The following is a 15166-nucleotide window of genomic DNA, read 5'->3' as shown; positions in this document are numbered from 1 at the left end:
ATGAGTGGAAAGGAACTATCCAGTAGAAAGGAGTTGGTTAAGACTGACACCAAATAGGTCAAGGCTGGAGCCAGAGATATGGGAGTCATCACAATGATTCTGGATACATCTCATGTGAAGGGAAGAAAGGCTGAAAACAGAGGGGTGTTCCCACGTCCAGCATGGCACACTCAACTGATTATGAGTACTTGCTCTGAAATCAGACAGGTATGGGTTTAAAACCCCAGCTTTGCTCACTGCTAGCTGTGGGCCCTCAAACAAGTTCCTTCATGTCTCTGAGCCTCATTTTTTTGCAACTATGAAATGGTGATCTGCACCACACCTGCCTTCCTATGAGAGTTAATCTGTTTAGAGCTCTTAGCCCTGTGCTTGGCACATGGTTGGAGCTGGAGAAACCAGACCTACAATTGTTATTGATTGATATTTCCTTTCATGTGCTTGTCCTCATGAAGTAACCCTTCTCAAAGGCCTATACAGGTCAGTTCAGGTTGCTGTGGTTTGCTGACTAGAAAGAGGCAAAGGTAAACCAGCCTGGCGTCTTCTGCTTATGGGAGCCAGGTCTACAACCTGTCACTGCAGAAGGCGGATTGCTTTTCTCTTCTGGAAATATGGACAAATTAAGAAAAAGGTGCAAGGGACTCTAGGAAGTAAGTGTCCGAGCTGATGGAACAAGGGCAGGCCCCGAAGACTTATCCATAAAGATGTTATGGAAAAGCACAAACGAACCTTTTGGCCAACCCAGTACTTGGCTCACCATGAGTGATTCGTTCTTCAAAAGTCTTCCCTAAGCCATCTGGAGAAAGGGCTATTTGGAGGAAAAGGATAGTCTGATCGAATGTGAAGAATGGGCACAGTGTGCAAGGGGGCAATTTAATGAAAGCTATCTGGTGCCTACTGGTAAAGAGCCCACCTGTCAGTGCAGGACTTGTAAAAGGCGTGGGTTCGATCCCTGGGTCGGGAAATCCCCTGGAGGAGGGCATGGCAACCCACTCCAGTATTCTTGCCTGGAGAACATTCTTCCCTATGGACAGAGGAGCCTGGTGAGCTCCATGGAGCCAGAGGAGTCCATGGGGTCACAAAGAGTCAGACATGACTGAAATGATTTAGCATGGAGCATAGATGACCTGATACACGTCTAGGGAGGAAGTGGGTTCTAAGGGAGTGTGACTGGCTCAGGAATGAAGAGATCTGGCTTCATCTACTGGCATTAATTCTCCCTGTGGAAGATGTCTGGCTTTGTGACCCCATGGAGTGTAGCTCGCCAGGCTCCTCTGTCCATGGGATTTCCCAGGCAAGAATATTGGAGTGGGTTGCCATTTCCTTCTCCAGGGGATCTTCCTGACCCAGGGATCAAACTCATATCTCCTGAGTCTCCTGCACTGGCAGGTGGATTCTTTATCAGCTGAGCCACTGGCTTGAAGGCCAGTGGGCATTAGGAAGATGGAGCTCTGGGCATTAGACTTCCAGGTTCATTCCCCCTCCCTGCTGCTGTAACACTGATCAATCTGTAGTCTTCTGCTACTGGATGTTAATGCAATCAAAGAGATCACAGTGACCTTAAGATTTCCTGATTAATCCCCCTGCCCCAGTCAACATTACTTTCTTTAATTTCTCAGTGCTCGACTCATTTTCGCAGCTCACTTGGCTCTGCTCCAAGTACCTTTCTCCTGTCACGGGGAGAGGGTTTGGGTGAAGCTGTGAAACTCTGGGCGATTTCTTGGTGGCAGCAGATGGAGAATCCTTGTCCTTGAATGAAGGTGTATGCCCCAAAGTGGAAGGTTTTCAGGTCATGACAAAGAGCGATCAGATAAAAAGCGACATTGGGAAATGATAAGTGTGTGTGTGTGTGTGAGCATGCACGTGAGCATGTGCATGTATGTGAGAGAGATTGAGAGGTATCAGGATCCTATAAATAAATGAAGAATCTTGAAAAACTGGTAGGAACAAACTGAAATCATTATTTCATCTTCGGCCAAAGGAGGCACAAAAAGAAACCTGCTGAGCCAAAGATAAGGAGCAGGGATTACCAATTTTCCAGAGGCCCCTCATGCTTTGAGATCCTCAGTGGGAAGGAGCTTAAGATACAGAAACTGACAGATCAGCTGCTTACCTGGGCAGCCACAGTCGATGCAAACTGTTCAAAGCACGACTTATAATTTTTCGCCTACAATGTTCCTCTTCCTCTCAGCCACACATAGTGTATTGACCCTTTGTTTGAAATCTTCCATTTATTTCCCAGTGTTCTTAGGATGAAGATAAAGCTCCTCACCTGGCCTGAAAGGCTCTACTGATTGGCCCCTGCCTTCCTCTGCAGTCTCATCTCACACCACCCTTTCCCATGCCCCAACCCCCACCCCAGCCTTACTGGCTTTAGATCTCCGGATCATGAGAGCTCATCCCTGTCTCATTCATTGTATTTCTTGTCTGCATACCATGCACCCCCACCGACCCTTCTAGAGTGTTTACACTGTGAAGCAAGGACTTTATCTTGTTTACTAGTATGTCATCACCTAGTACAGTGCCTGCCATGTAATAGGTGGTCAATAAATATTTGCTGAGTGAATAAACAGCAGGGCAGCAACTGGAAAATGGGCAGCTTCAACCCACCCGAATGGCTCCAAGATGCACTTCAGCTCAACCTCATTGCTAGTGTGCTTTTAGATCCTCTGGTGAAATGAGAGGGCTTCCCTGGTGGATCAATTGGTAAAGAATCTGCATGCAATGTGGGGGACCTGGGTTGGAAGATCCCTTGGAGAAAGGAACAGCTACCCACTCCAGTATTCTATCCTGGAGAATTCCATGGGCTATTCCACGGGGTCGCAAGTAGTCAGACACAACTGAGTGACTTTCACTCAGGTGAAATGAGATGACCATAAAATGCTGGTGAGAGACTGGTTTGGCCAAGAGAAATTATAATAGTCAGCATAACTGCAGTTATTGAGGCATTAGCATGTGGTGGGGCGTTGCTTTAGGCACTTTACCCATTTACTCTCCACAATAACCTTCGGAGGTATTATTAATATTATTCCCATTTGACGATGAGCAACCTGAGACCCAGGAGATTCTGTAACTTGATTCAAATGGTGGCGGTTTGAATGAAGTGCATCTGCTGTACTGTGGAAGGGTGAGAATATTTTTATTTCCTCTGTTTTTTTTTAAATGCCCTGGAACTGTTTCCCTTATGCAATCTCATCATCTTGAACCCAGCCCCAGGAAGCAGGTGGGAGAGGTGCCCATGCTGTGTTGGCAAAACCGCAGCAAGTGCTGATCTAGTTAGCATCCCCTTGGAGAAGGAGCCACTTCGGTGATTGACAATGTAAATTAAAAAGCTGAGATCTTTTCTACTTTCTTGATATTGAAATCTATAAAACCATCAAATCCTAAGCCAGCCTCCCCCAACTAAAAGGGAGTTGCAATCACAAAGCAAATTTAACACCTCTTCCAATTTTCTGACATCAAGTGGAGTGCTTCCGTGGAGGTGAGACTGGCATTAACTTGAAGCTCTGCGTGGCTGTAACCTCGGCTATTACAGGGCCAGATTGCTCCCTGCACCTTCACCTGGGATGTGAAACTGACACACAGGGAAGAGGCAACTGACTAGGCAGGCTTTGCAACCCTTTGCCATGTGTAGAGAGAACAAAAAGAAAAGCAAGAGACAGAAAAAAGGAGAGTGACCTTCGTTGTTAGGATGTTAGCCTGATCATGGGCATGATAGAAATATTTTTTTTTTCTTTATCCCACCTTTTGGACCCCCTTTAACAAAAGAGAACTGTTTAAAACACAATTTGAAATCAGTTTGCCCCTCCCTGCTCAGATCCTGAGTCACATTTGTGGGCTATACGTAGGGCTTTACCTACATATTTTATCTGAATCCTAGAACTAGAGAAGGGACCTAACAGACCATTTGGTTTAACTCGTTGACTTTATGTGGGCTTCCCAGGTGGCGCATGGTAAAGAGCCTGCCTGCCAGTGCAGGAGACACAGGAAACTCGGGTTCGATCCCTGGGTCGGGAAGATCCCCTAGAGAAGGAAATGACAACCCACTCCAGTATTCTTGTCTGGAGAATCCCATGGACAGAGGAGCCTGGTGGGTTATAGTCCAGCCTGGCGGGTTATAGAGTCGAACATGACTTAGCTGCTAAGCAACAATAATTGACTTTAGAGATGGGGAGACGGAGGCCAAGAGAAGGATGGCTTGCTTTTATTTTCACCAAATAGTGTGTGTGTTAGATGATCCTTGGGATTTGTTAAGGGGAGAGAGGGAACAACCTGCATTATGAAGGGAAAGGGGTGAAGAAAAATGTTAGAATCAATAAGAGTGTTTGATAAAGAGCTAGTCATGTGTCACATAAATGTATACACATTGCGAACAACACCCCTTTCTGTGGCAGAAACAGAAGGGATGTTCTCAACAGAGGAAGGGTCTCAGCCAAGGAAGCTAAATGGGGGTCATTCATCCCTCCAGCCCCTTTCTGCCATCACAGAGATTGACCCAGTCCACTGCCTCGGCTTTCTGTGGGCTCACAACATTTTGCTCAGCAGTGACTTCCAAACACTGCCTCACTCTTGGCTGGTGGCATTTACCTTGTGTGGGAGGGATAATGCCTTTTCCTTTCATCCTTGAATCCATTAGTTTTCTTTGAAGCATGGTGCAGAGTTTTCTGTTTCCAAATTACATGGCAAAACCAGAAACACTGCCAGTTTTCAGTACAGCCTTGTGTAGGCGGTTTGGGGCAACCTGTCCCTCAGGCAGTGTGTATACAGAGTGTGCTCATTTCAGAAGTTGATAGTAAATCCTGTAAAGAGGGAGGCAGAAAGTACCAGCTCTTCTTCCTTTTCTACTTTAAAGGGAGATAGACTTGAAGTGGGGTGGATCTAGAAACCCTGGAGAAAGCCAGCCCAAGAGCAGTAGTAGACCCTGCCTGAGATAGCTTTTCTTTAATTTGCTGTCAGACCTTGGGTAAGTCACTTCCCCTCTTTGTGTCTCTGTATTATTTTTTCTGTCTCTTCTGCCATCTTCCCTGGTGGCTCAGATGGTAAAGAATCTGCCTGCAATGCAGGAGACCTGGGTTGGATACCTGGGGTGTGAAGATCCTCTGGAGAAGGGAATGGCTACCCACTCCAGTATTCTTACCTGGAGAATTCCATGGATGGAGGAGCCTGGCGGGCTACAGTCCATGGGAGTGCAAAGAGTCAGACACAACTGAGCAACTAGCACTTTGACTAACACTTTCTGCCTCACAGGATACCTCAAAGGAATAAATGTGGAGAAAATAGCCACACATATGCTTTGGACAGTCAAAATTCAATATAAGTGCAACTCTTATTGTTTTGTTTTACACCTTTTCTTGCCTTTGTTGGTTGGACCCCTTGGGGTATGGCCTTGAACTTGAATTGGTATAGAACATCTAGCATAGATCCAAGGTCTCTGGAACTACAGAGGGGAGAGGGTGGAGGGATCAGTAAGGGTGGGAACAGAGCCCCCATGAATCATAGCCCCACCACTTCCTTAACCTCTCTATCTATGTCTCTGAGCTCAGTTCCTCATCTATAAAGTGGAGGCTCTCTGAGCCTCGGTTTCCTCATCTATAAAGTGGAGTTGCTGTGAGGATTTAAGTGAGTCAATGAATGGAAAGTGCTTATGCCGGCAGCACTGGCATGAAGTAGGTGTTTGATAGTAATGACTGTGATTGCTGTTATTTGCTTCTACGTCTTGAGGAGAACTGTGATGTCTTAATGCCAGTGTATGGCTGGTCCTTGGTAAAAGAAAATATAGATTCTTAGGTCTCACGCTGAAGAAATTCTGATTCTGTAGGTTTGGAAGGGGAGCACAAGTATATGTATTTAACAAGGACTCCAAGGGATTCTGATGTGGCACCAGATTTGGGAACCATTGATCTGAAGCAGTGTTTTTCAAGCTGCCAATTATTACCCACTGCTAAGAAAATCAATTTAGTGAGTAGTGATCAGGATTAAAAAAAGGAGGGGGGGATGAACTGGGAAATAATAATGCACGATGCACACAATAAGGGTAAGGATTGCTTCATGATATGTTTATTGTCTATCTACATATATATATATATATATATATATATATTTAGTAATGTGTGCTATATGAATGACAAACATATTTCTTACTGTAGATCATGATCCAAAATGTTGGAGTATACTAATGGGTACTGTGTTCCATTTAGAAACACTGGTATCCAGAGAAATCACCTGTCAGGTCCCAGCCCAGACAATAAATGGCCAACAAGAGAATGGAGTAGGATCCATTTCTCCTCTTCACGTCTCTGCCATGCTGTGCTTGGGTTAACAGAGTTGGTTGTTTTCTGATTAGAATGAGTTCTGATACCTTGTAATGGCCCTGGCCTGAGATGTAAGGGCAAGGCAGGATATTGCTACAGGTATCAGGCTAATTGCTTTGACCCCCATTAGACAGAAAATGCATCTGGGTGAATGACAGTGTTTAGCTGCTCTTGATTAGGGAATACTTTGTAAATACAATTCGCTCCTCTCCTTCTCTCAGACTTTGATACTTATTTTACCACTTGAAACTCTTTTGTTGCCTTTGTGAAATCAAAGAATAAGCTTAAAACTGTGTTTCAATTCACATCAGCCAAGGTCAGTGTCTTCTTACTCCCCACTTGGTATGTAAAGGGCATTAGCACTCCTAAACCTTTCTCCTACACGGGCCATCTAAAGGGAGCCGAAAGACCTGGACTCCAGCCCATTGTGGTCCTGGGAATAGCTTCCTTTGGCAGTGAGGCTTTCTCAGAGCAGCTTCTGTTAACTGTAGGCCTTGCTGGATTCCCCTCCCCTTCTACTAAAGAACTCCCTATCTGCTTTATATTTTCTCTGTGCTACTTATCAAAACCTATCATGTTATATTGTAAAGAATAAACAATTGACAAAAATAATCACGTATATCCAGATATTGTTTTCTAGAAAGACTGGAAATCAAATTTTATGTGAAGTCTTCCACTTTTTTAATGTTGCCAGGTCTTCCTATTTTTTTTCTAGAAAGCTTGGAAATCTGAATATTTCTATAAAATCTTCTGATTTTTAAGTGCTGCTTACCAGATCAAAACAATTTTAAACAGTATTTGGGCCCAAGAAAATATGTTCCTGGCCCATATTTGGTTTGTGGATCACCAGTTCGTGGAACATAGGGTCTATGAGAGGCTTTGTCATGGGACATCGACTAGTGAGGAAGGAAGTACAGCCTCAGAGAGGCTGGTTACCTTCCCTGTGGTCACACAGCTAGATTGGAGCAGAGCTGGATCTTGAACCCACCTTTCTTGCTTCTTAGTGCTCTCTCTCATTCACCCCGTGCCTGCTGGACTGCCCCACTTCTGCTGAGGATTGAGCCACACTGGCCTTTGTGGAGGACAACATTTTGTTCAGTCCCAAGTGTCCTCCTCACAGGGGATGTAACACAGTCATCACCACCCATCTGATAAGCACCAGGCACTTCTCGGCACAGAGTGTGTGAATTTACCTGCCTTCCCAATCTCAACCGTGGATATGGCCTCTTGTCACTCTTTATTGCTTTTGCTCCAGTGATAGGATCAAGACAAGCTCTTTATGGGAATGTTATTAGCATTACTCCCAGCCAGCGGTACCTTCCAGTAGAATCAGTGTGTTCTAGGATAAAGAATCTGGGGCTTTGAGTCCAGAGGGCTGGGCTGAATTCTGAGATGTGTGACCTGAGACAGCTTACTTAGCCTCCCTGGCCTTCAACTTACTTTACTGTGAAAATGAGAAAAATAAAATCTTGTCTGTCTCCTATGAAGCAAAAGTGAGACAATATGTATGAGACCTATTGGAAAAGACAATGTTTTACAGCTGTGAGGTGAGATTATCATTATGAAATCAGCCAAATAATTACTGAGCACCTACTAAGGGGAAGCTAAGAGACCATTTATTCAGGGCATGCCAAGAAACTCAAGACCTAGCTGCCTCTGTGAGCTCTAGTCTAACTGAGAAAAAGGGACATATGTGAGTTGAGCAGAGCCAGCACTACAAAGCCAGAGATGACCAGGCTGAATGAAATGTACAGGCTGTATAATAAGAGATTGTGGTGGAAAGGGCTGATCACTGAAGGATTCCTGGAGGGAGTTGCATTTGAGCTGTGTTTGGAGAAAAAAATTAGTAGGATTGTGGTGAAAGAGGAAAGAAGGACATTCTAGAAAGGGACAACAGCACAGTTATCTATGTTGGAGACCTAATCTCCATAGAGTGGAGGGTTCAAGTAGTGACTGGCAGATAATCACTTCTTCACTTGGCTGGAAGGCAGAAGAGACAATCAAGAAAAGTATGATTCTCATGAAATCAGAATAGAGTCCAGGTGGGGCAGTGGACATGGTTGATTACATTACAGAAGAGGCCAATACTGTACAATGGTCATAATAATAGTTCCCACTTTAAGGGGCTGTTCTGAGCATTGAAGGAGGTAATGTTTTGGAAACAGCACAGAACCTTATACAAATAAATGGTAAAGAATCTGCCTGCAGTGTGAGAGACCCGGGTTCAATCCCTGGGGTAAGAAGATCCCCTGGAGAAGGGAATGGCAAGCCACTCCATTATTCTTGCCTGGAGAATCCCATGGACAGAGGAGCCTGGAGAGCTATAGTCCATGGGGTCACAAAGACTCAGACATGACTGAGTGACTAACACGTATTATACATGATTAGGACTAAAGAAATGTTAGTTGTCATTATCATCATAATCATTTTTCATCTTACATTGATGTCAGGGGGTAATAACATAGCCTTTGAATTCTGCCTGATATTAGTTGCATCACCTTGGTCAAGTCATATCACCTCCCTGTTTCTCAGTTTCCTGGTCTTTAAAATGGGAGTAATACTAGTGCCAACTGAAAAGGCTATTGTGAGCTTAAATGAATTAATCCAAGTAAAGTGCTTATCCCCACGCCTGGCACATGGAAAGCACTCAGTAGATGTTAGCTATTACAATGACGATGGCTAGGTAATGCAATATGATTGCATAAAAAAAATTGGGGAAATGGAGAAACAAACAAAATCACCTGGAGTCCTACTACTAAGATACAACTGCTTGTTATTATTGTGAGATCTGGTTCTTAAATCTGAAACGTCTTTTATTGAGAAAATTAAACCTTCTGAAAATGATGTCAATTTGGGATGCACTAGTCATTTCGTTCGGAGAAGGCAGTGGCACCCCACTCCAGTACTCTTGCCTGGAAAATCCCATGGATGGAGGAGCCTGGTAGGCTGCAGTCCATGGGGTCACGAAGAGTCGCACACAACTGAGTGACTTCACTTTCACTTTTCACTTTCATGCATTGGAGGAGGAAATGGCAACCCACTCCAGTGTTCTTACCTGTAGAATCCCAGGGACAGGGGAGCCTGGTGGGCTGCCATCTATGGGGTCACACAGAGTCGGACACAACTGAAGCGACTTAGCAGCAGCAGCAGCAGCACTCATTTCGTTAAATATTTACTGAGCACCTACCATCTGCTACTGATATTCCAGAGGTTGAGAGTTAGCCAAAAACAGGACATATAGGATCCCTGCTTATACTTATAGCCCATTAGATGAGGATAGGAAACAAAACTAAATAAGTCAAATAAAAATATAAGATAAGCAGTGAGTTTTGCCCACCCAGGACTTGGATAACAATAAGCAAGAGGGGACAGCCTCAGTAGTTCCTGTCCAGCTGTCCTTACCACTCTGTAGACCACAGAGAGAGGCTCATTGATCCAGGGAGGACATGGAGATCTCATAGGAGAAAGATGTAATCTTTTAAAGCTGAAAGGGCCCTGGTTACTGTGGTTCTGCCACTGGGTATCTGTTCATCCATCCTTGTCTTAAAATAACAGTCTTACCAGGCTACTCAACGTCCTGCAGGACCCTCTCAAGGTCAGAAAGCCTTTTTTGACAGGTTTACTGAAAAATCTGCCTCCTTGCTACCACTAGGTGGCAGTAGTCCTAGTTCTGTCACCTGAGCAACCCAGATAAGTATGTATATGGGAATGCTTCTGAGATTTGAAAGCATGTGCGTATCCTATATGGGATGTTTCTCTTTTTTAGACCCTGTGTCTCTGGTCCCTTCAAGAGCCACTCTTGTTATGGGATGGTTTCCAGCTCCTTTGTCAAGTTCATGACCATCCTCTGGAGGTGCTTCGCTTTGTTAATGATCCTCTTGCAATGTGGGGCATAGATTGGAACAGGAGACTCTGGGAGAGAACAGCAGAGACTGAAGTGTGACAATTATATTCTGGGGTCTAGAAACCATACTTTAATTAATACAACCTAAAATGTGCTCCATTTTTAGCAGCTACATAATTTAGTTACATTATGCTATGGGTCAACTTGAACTGCTAGATCTTTTTTGAATTGCCTGTTTTTATGTGACCTGCTGCCAAGCCATGCTTCCCTTATTCTGGCCTCACAAAATAGACTTTTAAATTTTACAGAATATTTTTCTTTATCTTATAATTTTCACCTTATTATTTCTTTTAATTTTAGCCCAGTACTCCAGCCATTCTGAGCTCATTTTGAATCTCAGTTTTGTTCTTCAACAAATTTGATATCCCCGCCAGTTTTGGGTCATCTTCAGACGTGGTAAGTACGTTTTCTGTGTCATCTAAGTCCGGGGTCCCCAACCTCCAGGCCACAGACTGGTACCTCCTGTCAGATCAGCAGCACCATTACATTAGAAATAAAGTGCACAATAAATGTTACGTGCGTGCTTCATCCTGAAACTATTCCGCCCCCCAACTCCCTAGTCCATGGAAGAATGGTCTTCTGGGAAATCAGTCCCTGGTGCCAAAAAGGTTGGGGATCACTGATCTAAGTTACTAGTAAAAGTGGAAAAGCCCTGTGGCCTTTCTCTGGTGACTTTTCTCCTGGTTGCTACCTATGTTTTGTGTAAAATTTTTTGATCAATTGCCAGTCTATTTCACCTGTGTTATAACCTGGTTAATATATCGCTGCCTTGTCTTAAGTCATTTGTGGGAAAGTTGTAGGATATAATTTCAGATGCGCTGCTGAACCTAAGATATGTTGTAGTTACAAAAGTCAGGATGGATGGAAGGTGATCCAAGAAGGCTTCTTTTGTTTTGTAAAATGGAAACTATTGTACTTTTTCCAATGATAAAAGTAAGATAAGCATGTAAAGGTCAGCAGCATTCAAAAGTATATGAATTAGAAAGTCCTTCTGTAGTTCTTTGTGATGACCAACTTCTGGATAACTGTGGTTCATGGTTTTGTGTATTCATAAACACAGATCTGTGATATAAATCGAATCATGCTACAGAGAATGTTGTGTGATCTACTTTTTTACCTTATAAGCTTTTGGAAATGTCTTTGTCAGAATATATAGTTTCACTTCATCCTTTTTAACAACACAGTGTTCTTTTCTGCAGATGCATCCTAACTTAACTCATCAATCCCGTATTGATGGAGGTTTACATCATTGGCGAATTTTTGCTGTTGTGTAAGCAGTGATGCATGATGAACTTTCTTTGCTGGCTTGAGATGTGGTGCTGTTTGCTGGGTTTTGCCTCCCCTGGATTCCCTATCCATCTGGGATCTTGTTTTCAATGTTACAAATGTCAAAGGCTGCTTCTACTGAAGAAATAAACTAAAGAAGGGTCTGCCAACTCCTTGCTCATCATGTTTTGAGTTTGCAAATCTAAGCCTTATCCTTCTTTGAAGGGTAGTTAAAGATGTTTGAACTCTCTAGGGCCTTAGGAGAACCAAGAACCAAGGTACCCCAAGACCAAGTCTGGAGTGATAGACAGGTTCTCCCCATCACATACCGCCAGCTCTGCCAACTGAGGCCAGTTGCCAGGCCCTGTTATAGTTTCTTTCCTTCTCATCTTCACACTTTCTCTCTTCTATGGAGTCTTCCTCCCTGTACACATGTACCTCCCAGACTAAATTAGAAGCCACCTGCTCTGAACTTCCAGAACATGTTAAGAGTGTGGGCTTGAGAGTCAAACCTGTGTTTGAATATCACAGCTGTACCTTCCCAGTTCTGTGATCTTATATAAGTCACCTATCCTTTCAGGGCCTGATTATCCTCATCTGTAGAAAGGAAATAAAACTATATAAGATATTTCAAAACACCTAACCCAATGCCTGGCTGATATAAAGCACTTAGTAAATGTTAGCTGCTATTATAGCATCATGGGTGATCATATTACCTATTCCATAGACTTATGACTATTACAGGAGAATGTATGTAAAACTTAACACAGTGCTTCACATAAATTGAGTGTTAAATAAATGACAATTATTTATTGTATTTCTATCTCCCTTTGGATACTTAACCTCAATATATTTTGTGTGATTTCTGTTTGTGTTCATGTCTTGATCTCCTCTTCTAATATATAAGCTCCCTTGTGAGCTGAGTTCTCTCTCTCCCATTCTCTCTTTCTTCTCCTCCCTACCACCTCTACCAACTAGAAAGCATAAAAGACCCAGTGCTGGGGATTAGTGGGGCTCTTTAAAATTTCAATGAATGAATGCTGCTATCACATCTTAAAATCTCTTTATCACTGTATTGTGTTCTTGTTAGAAACCATCTTTCCCATTAACTGATCAAGGGGGCCTTACTGATCAAAGGGGGCCTTGTCCGTAGGGCTGGACATGGCATACATATTCCAACCACTGAGCCACTGGTCACAGAACTAGCAATCTATGGAATCATAGCTTTGGGAAGGTTTCCAGAAAACAGTGGCCTTGACTCTGTGTTTATCTGAGCAGAATGTATTTGTATGTTGCTCTCAGGCTTCTGTCTAAATGGAAAGGGACATCAGGCACCAGCTTAGTTTAGGTCACCCTGAAGTTGTTTCTCTCCTTTCACTCATGCCCTCCACATAGCAGCAAGAGCTATATTCAGTTCAGTTCAGTTCAGTTGCTCAGTCGTGCGCGACTCTTTGAGACCCCATGAATCGCAGCACGCCAGGCCTCCCTGTCCATCACCAACTCCTGGAGTTCACTCAGACTCACGTCCATCGAGTCAGTGATGCCATCCAGCCATGTCGTCCCCTTCTCCTCCTGCCACCAATCCCTCCCAGCATCAGAGTCTTTTCCAATGAGTCAACTCTTTGCATGAGGTGGCCAAAGTACTGGAGTTTCAGCTTTAGCATCATTCCTTCCAAAGAAATCCCAGGGCTGATCTCCTTCAGAATGGACTGGTTGGATCTCCTTGCAGTCCAAGGGACTCTCAAGAGTCTTCTCCAACACCACAGTTCAAAAGCATCAATTCTTCGGCACTCAGCTTTCTTCACAGTCCAAATTTCACATCCATACATGACCACTGGAAAAACCATAGCCTTGACTAGACGGACCTTTTTTGGCAAAGTAATGTCTCTGCTTTTCAATATGCTATCTAGGTTGGTCATAACTTTTCTTCCAAGGAGTAAGCGTCTTTTAAATTCATGGCTGCAGTCACCATCTGCAGTGATTTTGGAGCCCCCCAAAATAAAGTCTGACACTGTTTCCCCTGTTTCCCCATCTATTTCCCATGAAGTGATGGGACCAGATGCCATGATCTTCATTTTCTGAATGTTGAGCTTTAAGCCAACTTTTTCACTCTCCTCTTTCACTTTCTTCAAGAGGCTTTTTAGTTCCTCTTCACTTTCTGCCATAAGGGTGGTTTCATCTGCATATCTGAGGTTATTGATATTAGACAATAGTAAATCAGATCATCTTGGAAGAAAAGCTATGATGAACCTAGACAGCATATTCAAAAGCAAAGATATCACTTTGCCGACAAAGTTCCGTATACTCAAACTATGGTTTTTCCGGTAGTCATGTATGGATGTGAGAGTTGGACCATAAAGAAGACTGAGCATCGAAGAATTGATGCTTTTGAACTGTGGTGCTGGAGGATACTTTTGAGGGTCCATTGGATAGCCAGGAGATCAAACCAGTCAATCCTAAAGGAAATCAACCCTGCACATTCATTGGATAGACTGATGCTGAAGCTGAAGCTCCAATACTTTGGCCACCTGCTATAAAGAACTGACTCACTTTCAGTTAGGTGTTTTGAAATATCTTATATAGTTTTGTTTCCATTGTACAGATAAGGATAATCAGGCCCTGAAAGGATAGGTGACTTATATAAGATCACAGAACTGGGAGGGTACAGCTGTGATATTCAAACACAGGTTTGACTCTCAAGCCCACACTCTTAACAAGTTCTGGAAGTTCAGAGCAGGTGGCTTCTAACTTAGTCTGGGAGGTACATGTGTACAGGGAGGAAGACTCCATGGAAGAGGGAAAAGAGCCTGATGCTGGGAAAGATTGAGGGCAGGAGAAGCAGGGGGCGACAGAGGATGAGATGATTGAATGGCATCATCAACTTAATAGACATGACTTTGAGCAAGCTCCAGGAGATAATGAAGGACAGGGAATCCTGGCATGCTGCAGTCTATCATGCTGGAAAGAGCTGGACATGACTGAGCGACTAAACAACAAGAAGGAGGGGAAGGAGAGGACTTGGAGACAATGAGTATAAACAGTTGCTTCAAGGTTTTAATATAAGGAGGAGGGCAGCAGTGGGGCAGTAGTAGTATCTGGAGGTGGGGTTAGAGTTGAAGAGAAATAAATATGAATGATCTAGTCTCAGACCTCAGAATGTAAGTTCCTTGAGGGCAGGGATTTTGTCTCATGTGTCTGTGCCACCTCCCACAGTGCCTAGCACGGAGTTGGCATTCCATAACTGTTGTTGAGACATAGAGACAGACTTGTGGTTGCTGAAGGAGAGGGAGTGAGGAAGGGACACATTAGGAGTTTGGAATTAGCAGATGTAAGCTCTAATATATAGGATGGGTCAACAACAAGGTCCTACTGTATAGCACAGGGAACTATATCCAATATCCTGTAATAAGCCATAATGGAAAAGAAGATGAAAAAGAACATATATATCTATATATAACTGAATCACTTTGCTGTACACCAGAAACTAACACAACATGGTAAATCAACTACATACTTCAATGACAATGAAAATTTTTAAATCTTGTTGATTAAGTGAATGATCAAATGTTTGAAAGAATTAATGGAACTAGGGACTTCTCTGGTGATCCGGTGACTAAGACTCTTTGCTCCCAAATGCAGGGATCCAGGTTTGATCCCTGGTCAGGGAACTAGATCCTGCATGCCTGAA

The 15166-nt window shown here is 43.5% G+C and overlaps 1 long non-coding RNA gene across 1 annotated transcript in view; it reads left to right on the top strand.

Moving 5' to 3' along the window:
- Positions 1-12005, top strand: part of LOC123331836 — a 50087-nt gene extending 38082 nt beyond the window's left edge. The window contains exons 2-3 of the long non-coding RNA XR_006548630.1: positions 10513-10608; positions 11412-12005. This is a non-coding gene — a long non-coding RNA (uncharacterized LOC123331836). The remainder of the gene's footprint in view (positions 1-10512; positions 10609-11411) is intronic.
- Positions 12006-15166: the final 3161 nt, after the last annotated feature.

This window comes from Bubalus bubalis, chromosome X (assembly GCF_019923935.1).
Source record: "Bubalus bubalis isolate 160015118507 breed Murrah chromosome X, NDDB_SH_1, whole genome shotgun sequence".
Classification (NCBI taxonomy): Eukaryota; Metazoa; Chordata; class Mammalia; order Artiodactyla; family Bovidae; genus Bubalus; species Bubalus bubalis.
This window is presented reverse-complemented; position numbering and strand designations above follow the sequence as displayed.